This window comes from Delphinus delphis, chromosome 17 (assembly GCF_949987515.2).
Source record: "Delphinus delphis chromosome 17, mDelDel1.2, whole genome shotgun sequence".
Classification (NCBI taxonomy): Eukaryota; Metazoa; Chordata; class Mammalia; order Artiodactyla; family Delphinidae; genus Delphinus; species Delphinus delphis.
The window spans coordinates 13,908,265-13,923,038 of NC_082699.1; the positions used below are offsets into that span (position 1 = coordinate 13,908,265).

At 40.0% G+C, this 14,774-nt stretch overlaps 1 protein-coding gene across 1 annotated transcript in view; it reads left to right on the forward strand.

The window, feature by feature from the left end:
• The window catches only part of C17H8orf34 (chromosome 17 C8orf34 homolog), a 344,433-nt gene that overhangs the window by 170,387 nt on the left and 159,272 nt on the right, over positions 1 to 14,774 (forward strand). The gene's annotated exons all lie outside the window — the stretch shown is intronic.

Here is a 14,774-nt window from a genome sequence, read left to right on the forward strand (position 1 = left end):
ATCTTTTTCCATCCCCTCACTTTCAGTCTGTATGTGTCCCTACGTCTGAAGTGGGTCTCTTGTAGACAGCATATATACAGGTTTTATTTTTGTGTCCTTTCCGCCAGTCCATGTCTTTTGGTTGGGGTATTTAATGTATTTACATTTAAGGTAGTTATTGATATGTATGTTCCTATTATCATTTTTTTAATTGTTTTGGGTTTGTTATTGTAGATCTTTTCCTTCTCTTGTGTTTCCTGTCTAGAGAAGTTCCTTTAGCATTTGTTGTAAAGCTGGTTTGGTGGTGCGGAATTCTCTTACCTTTTGCTTGTCTGTATGGTTTTAATTTCTCTGTCGAGTCTGAATGAGACCCTTGCTGGGTAGAGTAATCTTGGTTGTGGGTTTTTACCCTTGCATGACTTTAAATATGCCCTGCCACTCCCTTCTGGCTTGCAGAGTTTCTGCTGAAAGATCAATGGTTAACCTTATGGGGATTCCCTTGTATGTTATTTGTTGCTTTTCCCTTGCTGCTTTTAATATTTTTTCTTTGTATTTGATTTTTGATAATTTGATTATTATGTGTCTTGGCATGTTTCTCCTTGGATTTTTCCTGTATGGGACTCTCTGTGCTTTCTGGACTTGATTGACTATTTCCTTTCCCATATTAGGTAAGTTTCAACTATAATCTCTTCAACTATTTTCTCAGTCCCTTTTTTTTTCTCTTCTTCTCGAACCTCTGTAATTCAAATGTTGGTGCATTTCATGTTGTCCCAGAGGTCTCTGAAACTGTCCTCAATTCTTCTCATTCTTTTTTCTTTATTCTTCTCTGCAGTAGTTATTTCCACTATTTTATCTTCCAGGTCACTTATCTGTTCTTCTGCCCCAGTTATTCTGCTACTGATTCCTTCTAGAGAATTTTTAATTTCATTTATTGTGTTGTTCATCATTGTTTGTTTGCTCTTTAGTTCCTCTAGATCCTTGTTAAATGTTTCTTGTATTTCCTCCATTCTATTTCCAAGGTTTTGCATCATTTTACTCTCATTACTCTGAATTCTTTTTCAAGTAGACTGCCTATTTCCTCTTCATTTGTTTGGTCTGGTGGATTTTTACCTTGCTCCTTCATCTGTTATGTATTTCTCTGTCTTTTCATTTTGCTTAACTTACTGTGTTTGGGGTCTCCTTTTTGCAGGCTGCAGGTTGATAGTCCCCGTTGTTTTTGGTGTCTACCCCCAGTGGGTAAGATTGTTTTAGTGGGTGATGTAGGATTCCTGGTGGAGGGGACTGGTGCCTGTTTTCTGGTGGATGAAGCTGGATCTTTTCTTTCTGGTGGGCAGGACCGAGTCCAGTGGTGTGTTTTGGGATGTGTGTGAACTTACTGTGATTTTAGGCAGCCTCTCTGCTAATGGGTGGTCTTGTGTTCCTGTCTTGCTAGTTGTTTAGCATAGGGTGTCCAGCACTGTAGCTTGCTGGTCGTCAAGTGGAGCTTGGTCTTAGCATTGAGATGGAGATCTCTGGGGGGGTCTTTCGCTGTTTGATATTATGTGGGGCTGGGAGGTCTCTGGTGGAGCAACGTCCTGAACTCGGCTCTCCCACCTCAGAGGCTCAGGCCTGACACCTGGCTGGAGCACCAAGACCCTGTCAGCCACATGACTCCGAAGAAATGTGAGAAAAAGAAAGAAAGAAAGAAAGAAAAGAAAGTTATTGTAAAAAAATTATTAAAATTAAAAAGTAAAAAAAAACAAATGAAAGAAAAAGAGAAGAGAGCAACCAAACCAAAACACAAAACCACCACTAATAACAAGTGCTAAAAACTTAAAAAAAAAACCCGAAAACTGACAGACAGAACCCTAGGACAAATGGTAAAAGCAAACCTATACAGACACAATCGCAAAAAGAAGCATACACATACACACTCACAAAAAGAGAAAAAGGAAAAATATATATATATATACAAAATTAAAAAGACAGCAACCAAATCAATAAACAAATCTGCCAATGATAATAAGCTGTAAATACTAAACTAAGATAAACATAAAACCAGAAACAAATTAGATGCAGAAAGCAAACCCCAAGTCTGTAGTTGCTCCCAAAAGCCACCACCTGAATTTGGTATGATTTGTTGTCTATTCTGGTGTTCCACAGATGCAGGTACATCAAGTTGACTGTGGAGGTTTAATCCGCTGCTTCTGAGGCTGCTGGGAGAGATTTCCCTTTCTCTTCCTTGTTCGCACAGCTCCCGGGGCTCAGCTTTGGATTTGGTCCCGCCTCTGCGTGTAGGTCGCCTGAGGGCATCTGTTCCCGCTGAGACAGGATGGAGATAAAGGAGCCTCTGATTCTGGGGCTCTGGCTCACTCAGGCGGGGGTGGGGGGAGAGAGGGGTATGGAACGTGGGACGAGCCTGTGGCAGCAGATGCCAACATGACATTGCACCAGCCTGAGGCGCACCGTGCGTTCTCCTGGGGAACTTGTCCCTGGGTCACGGGACCCTGGCAGTGGCGGGCTGCACAGGCTCCCCGGAAGGGGGGGGTGTGGAGAGTGACCTGTGCTCGCACACAGGCCTCTTGGTGGCGGCAGCAGCAGTCTTAGCGTCTCATGCCCGTCTCTGGTGTCCGTGCCGATATCCACGGCTCACGCCCATCTCTGGAGCTCGTTTAGGCGGCGCTCTGAATCCCCTCTCCTTGTGCACCCCGAAACAATGGTCTCCGGCCTCTTCGGCAGGTCTAGAGTTTTTCCCAGACTCCCTCCCGGCTAGCTGTGGTGCACTAGCCCCCTTCAGGCTGTGTTCACACAGCCAACCCCAGTCCTCTCCCTGGGGTCTTCCCTCCAAAGCCCAAGCCTCAGCTCCCAGCCCCCGCCCGCCCCGGTGGGGGAGCAGACAAGCCTCTCGGGCTGGTGAGTGCTGGTCGGCACTGATCCTCTGTGTGGGAATATCTCCACTTTGCCCTCTGCAGCCCTGTTGCTGCGCTCTCCTCCGTGGCTCCAAAGCCTCCCCCCCTGCCCCCTGCCCAGTCTCCACCAGAGAAGGGGCTTCCTAGTGTGTGGAAACTTTTCCTCCTTCACAGCTCCCTCCCAGAGGGGCTGGTCCCATCCCTATTCTTTTGTCTCTGTTTTTTCTTTTTTGTTTTGCCCTACCCACGTACATGGGGAGTTGCTTGCCTTTTGGGAAGTCTGAGGTCTTTTGCCAGTGTTCAGTAGGTGTTTTGTAGGCGTTATTCCACATGTAGATGTATTTTTGATGTATTTTTGTGGAAGAAGGTGATCTCCATGTCTTACTCGTCCGCCATCTTGAAGTTCCCCCAGCTCAATTGCCATTTGGGGCTGGATAATTCTTTGTTGTGAAGGACTGTTCTGTACCCACTAGGTTCCAGTGGCATCAACCCCCCACCCTCCTTTAAGTTATGACAACCAAAAATGTCTTCAGGTGGTGTCCTGTGTCTGCTTGTACTGGAGGGAGGAATAAATCACCCATGATTGAGAACCACTGCCTTAGAGGGTTGTTTTGTGGAGCAAAATGAAGTGTGACGTCTCAAAGCACCTAAAAGGGTACTTAAAGTGTAATAGGGACTCAACAAATGATGGTTTTCCTCTAAAATTTGGCATTGGAGAATAGTATCTTATACATGGAGTTAACTCAGTGTAAGTCTGCTGAAACATGGAAGGCAAATAGTCCTGTGTTAATAATAATTTATGTAGCTACTAATTTGAGAAATCATTTGTTACAGGTATTTGTGTGTATACATAAAAGGTGACCCTCACCTCTAAAGCCAGACCAATCAGACTTCAATTGCTGTCTGTTCCAATTAATACTGTGTGCTCTGGGGAAGTCCTTCACACTTCCTGAGGGACTTTATCTGTAAAATACCTTATTAATAAAATGGAGTAACAGTGACATGGATATCATGGTGTTGGATGATTCAGTCACTCATTCATTCAATGTATACATTGAATGAATGAGTGACTGAATAGTCACTCAGACTATATAGTCTGAATAGTCATTCAGAGATAGTCTCTGCCATGTTGAGAATTCGTTAGTGAGGAATCAAATGATGAACAAATAAATTAAAAATGTAATAATTCCAGGATGTAACAGTTGTTCTGAAGATAAACAGAGATAACAAGGATAAAGAATAATAGAAGATGCTCTCTTAGACAGAGTAGTCAAGGAAATCCCCTCTTATAAGGCAGTATTTGAGCAGAGACTTGAATGAAGGGAGAGAAAGGCAGTATGGTCATATCTGGGGCAAGGGCACCCGAGGGAGAAAACACAGCAAGTGCAGAGACCTGAAGATATTAATGATCTTAGATTGTTCATGGCACAGGAAGAGGCTAGGGTTGCTATAGGGAGTATATTGCATAGTCAGTTCATTCACTTTTAGATTTTTATGTTTTTTTTTTCTTATCACCAAATACTCTTCTTTAGGAAACTCAAAAATTTATATAATGTAGGAAGTGAGATGAGGTTCTTAGGTGGTATCATCCTGCATGACATGCTATTAAAGAACAGTTCCATGGAGGCAACTGTCCAAGAAAATGGAACAAGATGAAAATAATCTTGTAGAATTTAATGTGTGGTGGCAACGTTTTGTGGCTTGAAGTGTAAGGGATGAGAACAGCATGTGAATTCCAAGAAAGCATCACAGAATGGAAAGTGGATTTACAATGTGTCAGACAGGGTGGCAACATCTTGTGGCATGTGGCTCGTATCTCGGTGATGGGAAAGGTATGTCCTGTGACTGCTTCTCGCCTGTGGCACACCACAAGGGAGAAGGAGTTGGCAGCCGTACCCAAAATACATCAGCAGCAAGTTTAGCATATGACCAGCCACGATCTTCTTTTTTTATTTTTCCTAAAATGTGATTCTTTTTTTACTTATCCCAAAGGGCTCTACATAAAACAGAAATGAAGGAAGATTGAAGGAGAGAGGATAGGAGGCAGTTATGAGACTTAACATCTTTTTTAGACTAACCATATTGGATTTAGGGTCCCAACACATGTGACAAGCATACTAAAATACTTTTTTATATTTTAGTTTTACTTTTTAACATGCGTTTAGTTGGTTAAAATTTGCTTCATTGAGAATATTGCATGGTGGGTTGAAACTCTCAGTATCGACAAGCGCAAAGTTCAGAGGAGGGTCGCCAAGTACAAAGGAAATAAAACGGAGGACGGTTGAAGTGAAGGAAGTCTACTCGGCTGAGGCTTTAGTGAAGGAAGGGTACTATCAAAACTGGAGACTTAAGCAAAAAGAACTTCAGAATACAAGAGAAGAAAGAGGAAAGGAGGGTGATGGCGGGAGGTGTTCACCACCAAGACCTGTTACACTTGAAATCCAAGAAAAAGGTAAACTAACAACAAATTCTGAGTTTAATCACTAACCTCGTAGCAATCTAGTTTTATGTGTTTGTGTCAGGTATGTGAGGTCAACTGACTTCAGGCAGAATCACCTTTACCAAAGACAAGTTTAGAGCATGGATACTGAACTGTATAGTATTGGGACTATAGCAATTAGGGTATGAATGGATCATACTCTCTCCAAAGGGCTTATTTCGAGTTAGCAAATTATGTAAATAATGCAGAAACACTTATCAAAATGAACTCAGTTGATACTTGTGGTCTGGATCAAGAATAAAAATATCATCCAGGGCTTCCCTGGTGGTGCAGTGGTTGGGAGTCCGCCTACTGATGCAGGGGACACGGGTTCGTGCCCCGGTCCAGGAAGATCCCACATGCCGCGGAGCGGCTGGGCCCGTGAGCCATGGCCGCTGAGCCTGCGCGTCCGGAGCCTGTGCTCCGCAACGGGAGAGGCCACAACAGTGAGAGGCCCGCGTACTGCAAAAAAAAAAAAAAAAAAAAAAGCTTGAAAATATTATCCAGTATGGTATAGGGTGTAATTATTAGGTTTATGGTCAAAAGTTCATTAGCAAGCAACAAATTGATACAGTGCACATAGGAACTTCCCAACATAAGACCTTATTTATTTAATACAGAGCCTGTGGGAACATAAAAATTATATTAAATAGCCTTCATAAGTCGTTTAGAAACAAACAAAAAAATAAGTGTTAGTGTGATGTATCGCCTGTAATGGCTGAAATAATGCTTACTGTAACATAATGGTACCTAATAGGGTAAGTAATCATCCCATAACTAAACCATTGGGATGAGAAATGCTTTCTCACTATTGAGAGAGATAAATGATACGAGTGCTTTAGCCAGAGACATGTCCCAGGGGAATTAAAATTAAATACACTTTTAAATGGTGGTTAAAATGATGAGCTCTGCAAGATTTTGTATGATTCTCATTAAAAAATTAAATATTTTACCCATCATGCTACAAATATTAATAATCTGTCTAATCCCAGCCTTTTAGATTAACCAGCCTTCCTTGCCTTGCTCTTGTCTACACTGTGAACCCTGTGCTTGGTTTGCCTCCTTTCTGTTTCCCAGTTCTATTCCTGAACACCTCTACTTAGCTCTGCCAACCTCCCATCTGTGGCCTCCCCCTCCTACCCCTCAAGTCTGGTCCTTGGTGCACCTCCTCTGGCTGTCTCTAGATTTCTGTGTTCGTCGCGAGGTGTCCTCACTTCAATTAGGACTGTAACCAAGCTTTCAGTCATACCAGACAGTCTGCTTATCGAACTCCACCTGAAATGAGTCCACATGCCTGGAATTTCAGTTATTTTTAAAATAAAGAGACTTGTTCACAACGTCTGTCTGTCAAACCTTTAGGGGGTGACAAAAGTTTCAGGAGGAAGTCAGTTTTTTTGTGTATACAATATAATCTTTTGAATTTGTGGTAGGTGCAAATTGAGGAAAATATAGATGTACTCTGATGCAGAAATCAGACTTTGAGTAATGTTTGGGTTGAAATTTGTTAGAAGCACTAGTATTTTCTTACGGAATGGAAGGAGAAAACCACTCCCAGATGTCTTAATTTTTCTGACTAACAGAGAAGGCTTCACAATTTATGTAATGATGGGTTCAATGAACACAAGTCTTGGGATTCATTTGCAATCTAAGCAAACAAGTTCCAGCCCATAAGTTTTTACAAATGTTTGTGATCATCATGTATTTGGCTGTTGATGGTCAAAGAAATTAAACAGGAACTGGTAGCTAACAAAAAATATCTCAGGAAGTTTTTTGCTCTTTTCAGTTAACACTAGAAGACAGAGAACGAATGTAAATTTCAGTTTACATAAACATTTTCCCTAACCCACTGGCCAAATCACTTTCTTTGTTTATTGATCTCATGTGGTCAAGGAAAGTAAATATTCTGTAACCTACTCTCTCTCATTAAAAAGGGAAACTTCAACTCAGCTTTTAAATTCCACCAAACTTTTTAAAATGCAATGCTAACTTAAATTTTTTAAACTAAGTTTATTCTAAAAAATTCCAGCCTGTAATTTCTCATGTCTACCATTTTGTTCTTATCAATTATGAATCTAGTTAAGCCATACTACACTGATATACTGAGAAAGAAAACCGAACTCATATTGGAGGCATGATTGTAGAAATAGAGAAGCAATAGAAGCATGGCCTTGACATCCTTCTTCCACCTTTCAACCAGAATTTATCCCAGCAAAGTGAATTATGTTTTGCTCTCAATTCTTTCTTTCCCTTTTTTAAGGAAATAGTTTAGCTGTCTCACATAACAAAAAAGTATTCATAAATATTTTATTAAAACCTGTCTCATTTCTTATATGTTTTCTTAACATTTGTTTTATTTTTTTAATAATTCACTCAGCATATATAACATCTGTTTAAAATATTTGACCAAATCAGCTCTATCGACGTAAATCAACCAAACAGTTGCAATACAGGGAAAAACTGCCGTATAATTCTTGTGTAACCCATCACTGAATCACTGTGAAGGGACTTATGTTTGGAAAGCTTTTAATTTTTGTTCCTAGAAACAGATGTGAAAATTCACTCATATCCCACATTGTCTAGTTCAAGCAGCTGTAAATTATTTCATGGATTACACTTGAATGAAATGAAAGTCCTGGGATTATTTCATCTAGGCAGCAGTTATTTCCTTAAATTAAATGAAAACAATTCTTTGCTTGATTAATTCTTGGTTATTTGGATTGCGTGAAGTGCTCATGTCTTTAGTCATAAATTCGTTCATTTTTCTCTGTAGTAACCCTGTGATTCAAAAGGTGCATCACAAGTTTATCGGCTACCTTTAAAAATAAATTACTGCTTTGGGCTTTCTATTGTGAAAAAGAATAAATATGGTACTCTTCTTTTAAATATAATATTCATATAATGCACACATTTCACTTGTAAAGAAAGTTAGACATAAGAAGTGTCACTGCTTGCTTTTAACTGCTGGGCTGATAATTCTATCAGCTTTTCTCAACCATATGGTCTATAGCTTCATTCCACACTCCATTACTCCAGACTTGCCCTTCTAACTGCCTACCAAATATCCATATGGATATCTTGACGATAGCTCCATCTAAGCATGTGTGAAACCAAAGATGTTATCTCTTCCTATATTCCCTGAAAGTGGTAATACGGAGAAACCTGCAAGGATTTCACATGCAATCATTCACGACAACCTGTTGAATCTTCCTCTGAAATTACCTTCTGATGCATTTCTCTCTCTTGCTACTGTTACTTCCTTACCCCAGGCCCTCAGCAGCTGGTACATCCATTATGGAGGATACAGGCTTCTTCCCGCCTCAACTCCTTGTTTCCGGTTTTCACTGTGCCAAATGGCTGTAGGCAAGTGCAACACATGTATTCCTTCAAAAACCAATTTTCCAAAAGCCAATTCCACATAAAGATCAACTTGTCAAATAGTTAATTAACCAAGTTTATCAAATTATACAAAAATCTTCTCTTGAGACAGGTGTCTGATAAGTGCTCCGAGTGACATCTCAGGGGAGCTCAGGCCTATCATTTGCAGAAAAAAAAGTCTTGTAGTCAGCAAATATCAGTGAATGCCTACCCTGTGCTAGACAAACTTCTAAGACAGTGAGATTACAATAGTATAAGTGAGAAAAACTTATTTCCTATCTCTAGTTATCAGAAAAGCAATTTTGTAAATTTAGAAAATTGTTTATTTCAATAAGTACATCTATAATGATCTCTATAAAACACAGATTCAATGACTCTATCTCCCTTCATCATCTGAGACTAAACCCTTTTCCAGTATTACATTCTTCTATCCCTATACATCTCAAGTTATGGTCATATAGCTGTATAACTTTCCCTGATATACTATGTCCCTTCAAATCTCTGCTTTTTCAAGTTCCTACACCCCTCTCAAGAGTCCTTTACCACCTGGTCTGGCTTGTATACTTTTACTCAACTGTTACCTAATTATTCCTTCCTAATAATTCCTTTATCATTTAGGTTTCAGTTAGGAAACTGAAACTAACCTACATGATTAAAATAGAATATTGTCAAGTGCTGACAGATAATACTTGGCCGTTTCATGGGTTTGTTTTTAACTTCAGTTAGTTGATTTTTCATATGTTTTCCATAACATACAAAACATTTATTTTTGTTTTTTTTCTGGGATAGAGCTGATCACATTACCTTATAGTTATATCTAACTTCTTAACTAGACATTAACAGTCACTACAGAGTTTGACCTCAAAGTATCGAAATAGAACAAGTATATTTTAAAAAATTCCCATGAGGTTATTTTTACATAATCTTTCTCTACCACTGTTACATTAAGAATCATGAGATTCCTTGATGAAACAAGTATTACTGCTTGCTTCAAAGAAATTTCTAGTTGGCTAGAGTCTCTCCTTAATGTTGCTGACTTTGGGAACTCTGATATCCCTTCCGTGTGACAGACCTTTAGATATTTGAAGTTGGCCATTTGTGGAGATATGCATTTAGCTTGGGGAGCATATTTGGCTTTCTCTGCTTGGTTCTGAGTTGGGCCAAAGGAGGGGACGTGGCCTCTATGAACCAGGTCCTGAGTGCTTTGGGCCAACTGCTGCAGATGTTGTGATTTGGCTTCACTGATCGTTTCCATCAGAGGTTGTGGGTCTCTGTTCTAATGTCATATATGATCTTTCCATTGTCTTTTTGTACGTTCAGTCTCTCACTCTTCTCTTTTAGTCATTCTCTCCCTGGCAGGAAGTTGGCCGAAAGACAAGACTCAAGATTCAGATCTTCACTGCTTCATGATTGTCGACTTGTCTCCATAGTCAGTTTTATCACAAGAGCTTCTTAATCTTTTTGGTGTTGTATTAAAATGGTGATCATCTGATGAGAGGGGGGCTGCATAAAAGCATATAAGACTCTGGATAGAGTTCAGTGGATGGGCATCATGACCACTATGACAAAAACAAGAGTAATGAAAAGCGTGTTTAAGATGTTTCAGAACCAAGAACCCAAATTATCCAACCAAGGCTAAGAGAACAATCCCACAAGTCATAAAGATCAGCCTTGGTGAGCCAAGTAGCTTTTTCCTTCAGGTGATAGGTAGCCTTTTCTACCTTACCTGTTTCATTGAGCCAAGTATAGCAAGAACTGTTAGCAATTGCACAGGTACTGTCGTGACTAGTGAACAGGAAATCTAGATTGTCCATCACTGCTCTTGCCAAGGAATTGAGACTGATCTGTATTCCGTCTAAGGTAGAGGTGATATTATTTTTAACTTCTGCCAGAATTAAAATGATCTATGTCTCATAGCCTTTTGTTTGTATGATTCTTATTATTGGAAGCACTGCTTTGATTGTTTGCATAAACAATGAATCAGTAACATCCCCAGGTAAAGTGCCTAAATAATTGAGGGTAACCTCATTTTGGAGCGCACATCTGAATTTCCTGCTTTCATGACTTTAGAATTAAGGTGTCTGTGCGCAGATAAGTTTTGGAATACTGTTTCTAAAGTGCATGCAATATTAATTTGAGACAAGCAAAACTAGCCATCCTGGTTGCAGAGGAAGTAGTATCTGGTAGGAATACATGGATATCCAGGAAAAAAGAAATTATTCATGGCATGAAGTTGAAACCAAGACCTTACATTAGCCTGTTTGCACATTTGTATCTATATTAGTCTCTTCCAGATACTAAGTAATTGGCCCATCATTTTAGGAAATTCTGAATTCAAATTTAGAATTACCTAGGGTCTAATTGATAGATCGTAATAATTTTTTCTTTTTCTGTGAGAGGGCATTGCTAGGAAAGTAGCAAATGACCTTGTTTAAGGTCATTTGTCCACATAAGTGCAAGTGAAATGCCATTGGCTGTAATTCTCTTTGATCTCATTTGTTGAGACTGGAAATAGCCCTAGGTTTTTACCATGGAGGTCTGGTGAGGAATGGCATATCCAGCAATCAGTAAGCTTGAAGGGTACTATTTGGGAAATCTAAGATTGGTGTTAGAATAATTATGCTCTGATCTAACAATTTTAGTAAGAAGGGAATAAAAGGAGAAGGGCCATTATGGGTGAGTGATAACCAAGGGTCTATAGAAATTAGAAGAATGTAAATAAGCAGATAAAAAACAAAATAGTAATTAGGCAAGGGTTTTGGTCCGCTATCTTGTGCAGAAGCTGTCCACTATCTGAGGTCATCAGGTTGTTCTGAGGATCTTGGGTCATCTGTCTACTTTGAAGATCAGCTGCTTCTATAGAATCTTCATTTTGAGTTCCCCTATTAGAGCAGGCTTCCAATTTTGTTGGTTCTGGATTGTTTCTTTAGTTATGAAATGTGAGCCCAAGGATTCACTCCAGGGAGCTTTCCTTCTGTATTTGTTGTTAACAATATCTGATAGAATCCCTGCCAGTGAGGTTCAAGAGCAACTTTTCTCTGTTGTATCTCCCAGCAGATGAAATCTTATAGTTGAATGTCATGAAGAGGCTGTTTAAGATGTTTGAATGCAACATTAACCTGTCAGTGATAGGACTGAGTGTAGTCCGTGGGTCTCTTGCAACATTTTGCAATGTCTACATGCATCAGGGCAGAGTATAGTATTGTAGGTAAAATCCTGATGCACTTGGGCCTTCCAGTAACTAGTTCACAGGGAAATAAAGAATGTGTTCTCTAGGAGTGGACCATATTGGCATAAGGATGGGTGGGAGTACCTTTGACCAAGGGAACTCAAGGACTTCTGAAAGTTTTGTTAATTTCATTTCAAGATGTCATTGATTCTTTTCACCTTTCAGAAGTTTGTAGGTGATAAGAGCAGTGTGGTTTCTGAGTAAAGGGTAATACTTTACAGAGCTTTTTTTTTTTTTTAATAATATTTCTTGTGAAGTGTGTGTCTTGGTCACTTGATATGAAAGTTTATATTCCCAAGATTGGAATCACAAAATCGACCAGCTTTTTAGCAACTGTAAAGATTATAGCTTTTTGGCAAAGAGATGTTTAAACTCACTCTGAAATTATATAGACATTCGATAACTAAAATATATTCAAACCTCATGAAAAGTGGAAGCTATATAAAATACATCATGAGGTGTTCAAAGGGCCTTCGAAGCTTTGGTTCCTGGTCATTTCCCACATTCACAGGTTCTCTAGAGTTATGCTGTTGACAAGTCCATGTGACTTAAAATTGACCTCAGCTGTCTTTTTAAAGTTTCCCCAGCCGTGTTGATTTAAGATAGTAACCAATTTATCTGTACCATGATGAGTAGTTTCATGGAGAAATTTAGCTAATATCTATTTGACACCATATAGTGCCACTACGCAGCTGTCTTGGGAGCACCAGAGATGATCTGAGTGAAGCTAGAACCACTTTTTTTTTCCATTTTTCTTTTCAAAATGAGGAGCTAAATATTGATATTTTATAATGGTTTCTTTGAATTCCTTTAAGGATTCATCCTTTAAGAGTTTAGATAGGATCAAAACCGTTGCTAAGGCTGCTTGTTTGGCAAAATGATCTGCTGGAGTATTTCTTTTAGCTTCCATGTTATTTCTTTTTCACAGCAGCTACCTCTTTATGAAGTAAGAGGGCATCTAAAAGTGTGTTAAACATCTTGTCCATTTTTGATGGGGGTTCCAGCAGAGATGACCCTTTCTTTCCAAAGCATCCCAAAGTCATGGTTTTTCTAAAAAAACATGCCTGATATATATTTACTCTGTGGTCTTTGGCTATAGTAGACAAGCTCAAGGAAGTGCAGTGGCTTTGCCCTTTGGGCTGATTTTTCCCTCGGGTAGAGGACTGCATTCTACAGGCAAGCTTAAATTGGTGTTAGCGTGTTCTGCTCCAGTTTCAAGTTTTGAGGTATGATCTGTCAACAAATAACATTAGGTCAGAGTTTTCAATGGGAGTCCTTAAAAACACTGAATGAGGTATAGCAAGTTCCTAACTGAGCTAAGAAAATGTTAAGGTTCCCTTCCCCTGGTGCAGGGAGGAGGGTGGGCAAGTCAAGGTGTCTCAGTGGTGAATAGTAGTGTGATGGGGAGAGTCTAACAGAATCTCATGGGAGGCTAATTAACTAAAGTGTTGTGTGTTCTCAGGCAGTAGTACTGTCTGTGCCGCATGACATGAGGAACCATGAGAAGAGAGGGGCGCTTATAACTAGTTAAGCAGAAGCAGCGGGTTTTAAGGGGCTACCCCACAACAAGGGGACTGTACGTTTACAACCAGGTCAAGGTGATGAGTTGTTTTTGACTCTCATAAAGTTTAAGTTGAACCTCTAAGGACACACCCAGATTGCTCATATGCAAGTAGATGAAGGGATTTCATTTGGGGTTGCCTGTGGAGGTAGTGTGTTGACTAATCTTCTTCAGATAACAGAAGGTCTGTTTATGACTTAGACTAGTCACAATCTCAGGAAAATTTGGCACTTGTTTGCCATATTCGGTTGTTAGAAACAAAGTTCAGCTGAGTAGATGATTCATGAATCAGGCAGCCTCCGATCTAGCAGGAAGAAAGGAGCTCCAAGGAGCTGTACAAAACTGAAGACTTTTATAGACAGAAGGCAGTGGATGCAGGATGCTATACTAGCAAACAACAGGTTGGTCGTGGCAAGGTCACTTTCCTTTAGGGGACAGCAGGGGTCTATCAGGCAAGTTAACTCACTAGTGCTGACCAGGTGATGCCTGATTGTTTAGGATTCCGTTGCTGAGAGAGCTTAAACTGTGATTAAATTAAGTATCCGTTTGGTAACGTGGGCTTAGCATAAGCAACTTTGTTATGGGCCTGTTGTCCTATTTCTAACAGTTAGAAATCCTCTCGATCGTTTTGTGAGAGGCCTAAGATGTTTGGATTGTCTACTGCCTTATCAGGAAAGAGCGATTTCCCTTCTTATATAGGTAGTAACCTCAATCGTGGATTATGTCTTGGCAAAATTATAATTGATCTTTTGAAACTTTATGTCCCTCTTTCGCTAAGGCTGAGAGCAAGTAAATAGAATCCTTTTTACAAGACTCCCTATCCTCTGAATAAAGCAGGAGATCATGTACAAGTTGTATCAGGACTAAATTACAAGAGAAATAGACGTTTTAAGTGTTGATTGAGGGCCTGGAAAAAATAGGAGGCTTCAGTGAACACCTGGGGTGTGACTCTCCCGGTATACTACTGTCCTCCCAAGGTGCAGACAAAAAGGAACGGTTTAGAATGGAAAAAGAGAAGGCTTCAGGTATATTCTGATTGGAGGGTGTTGGATGGGGAGGCTCAAGGCAGGCACATTAGAAATGAATGACCTTGTGTAATTGGTTTGGGAGCATAATTTGTCTTCCTCTGGATTGTTCTTAGTTGGAAGGGGGCAGTCACTGACTAACTCCTGACCATTTGGGGCCAATTGCTGTAGAGATTATGTGGGTGGTCACAGCAGAAGTTGTGGATCCACGTCCCACAGTCATGTATGGTCTGCCCAT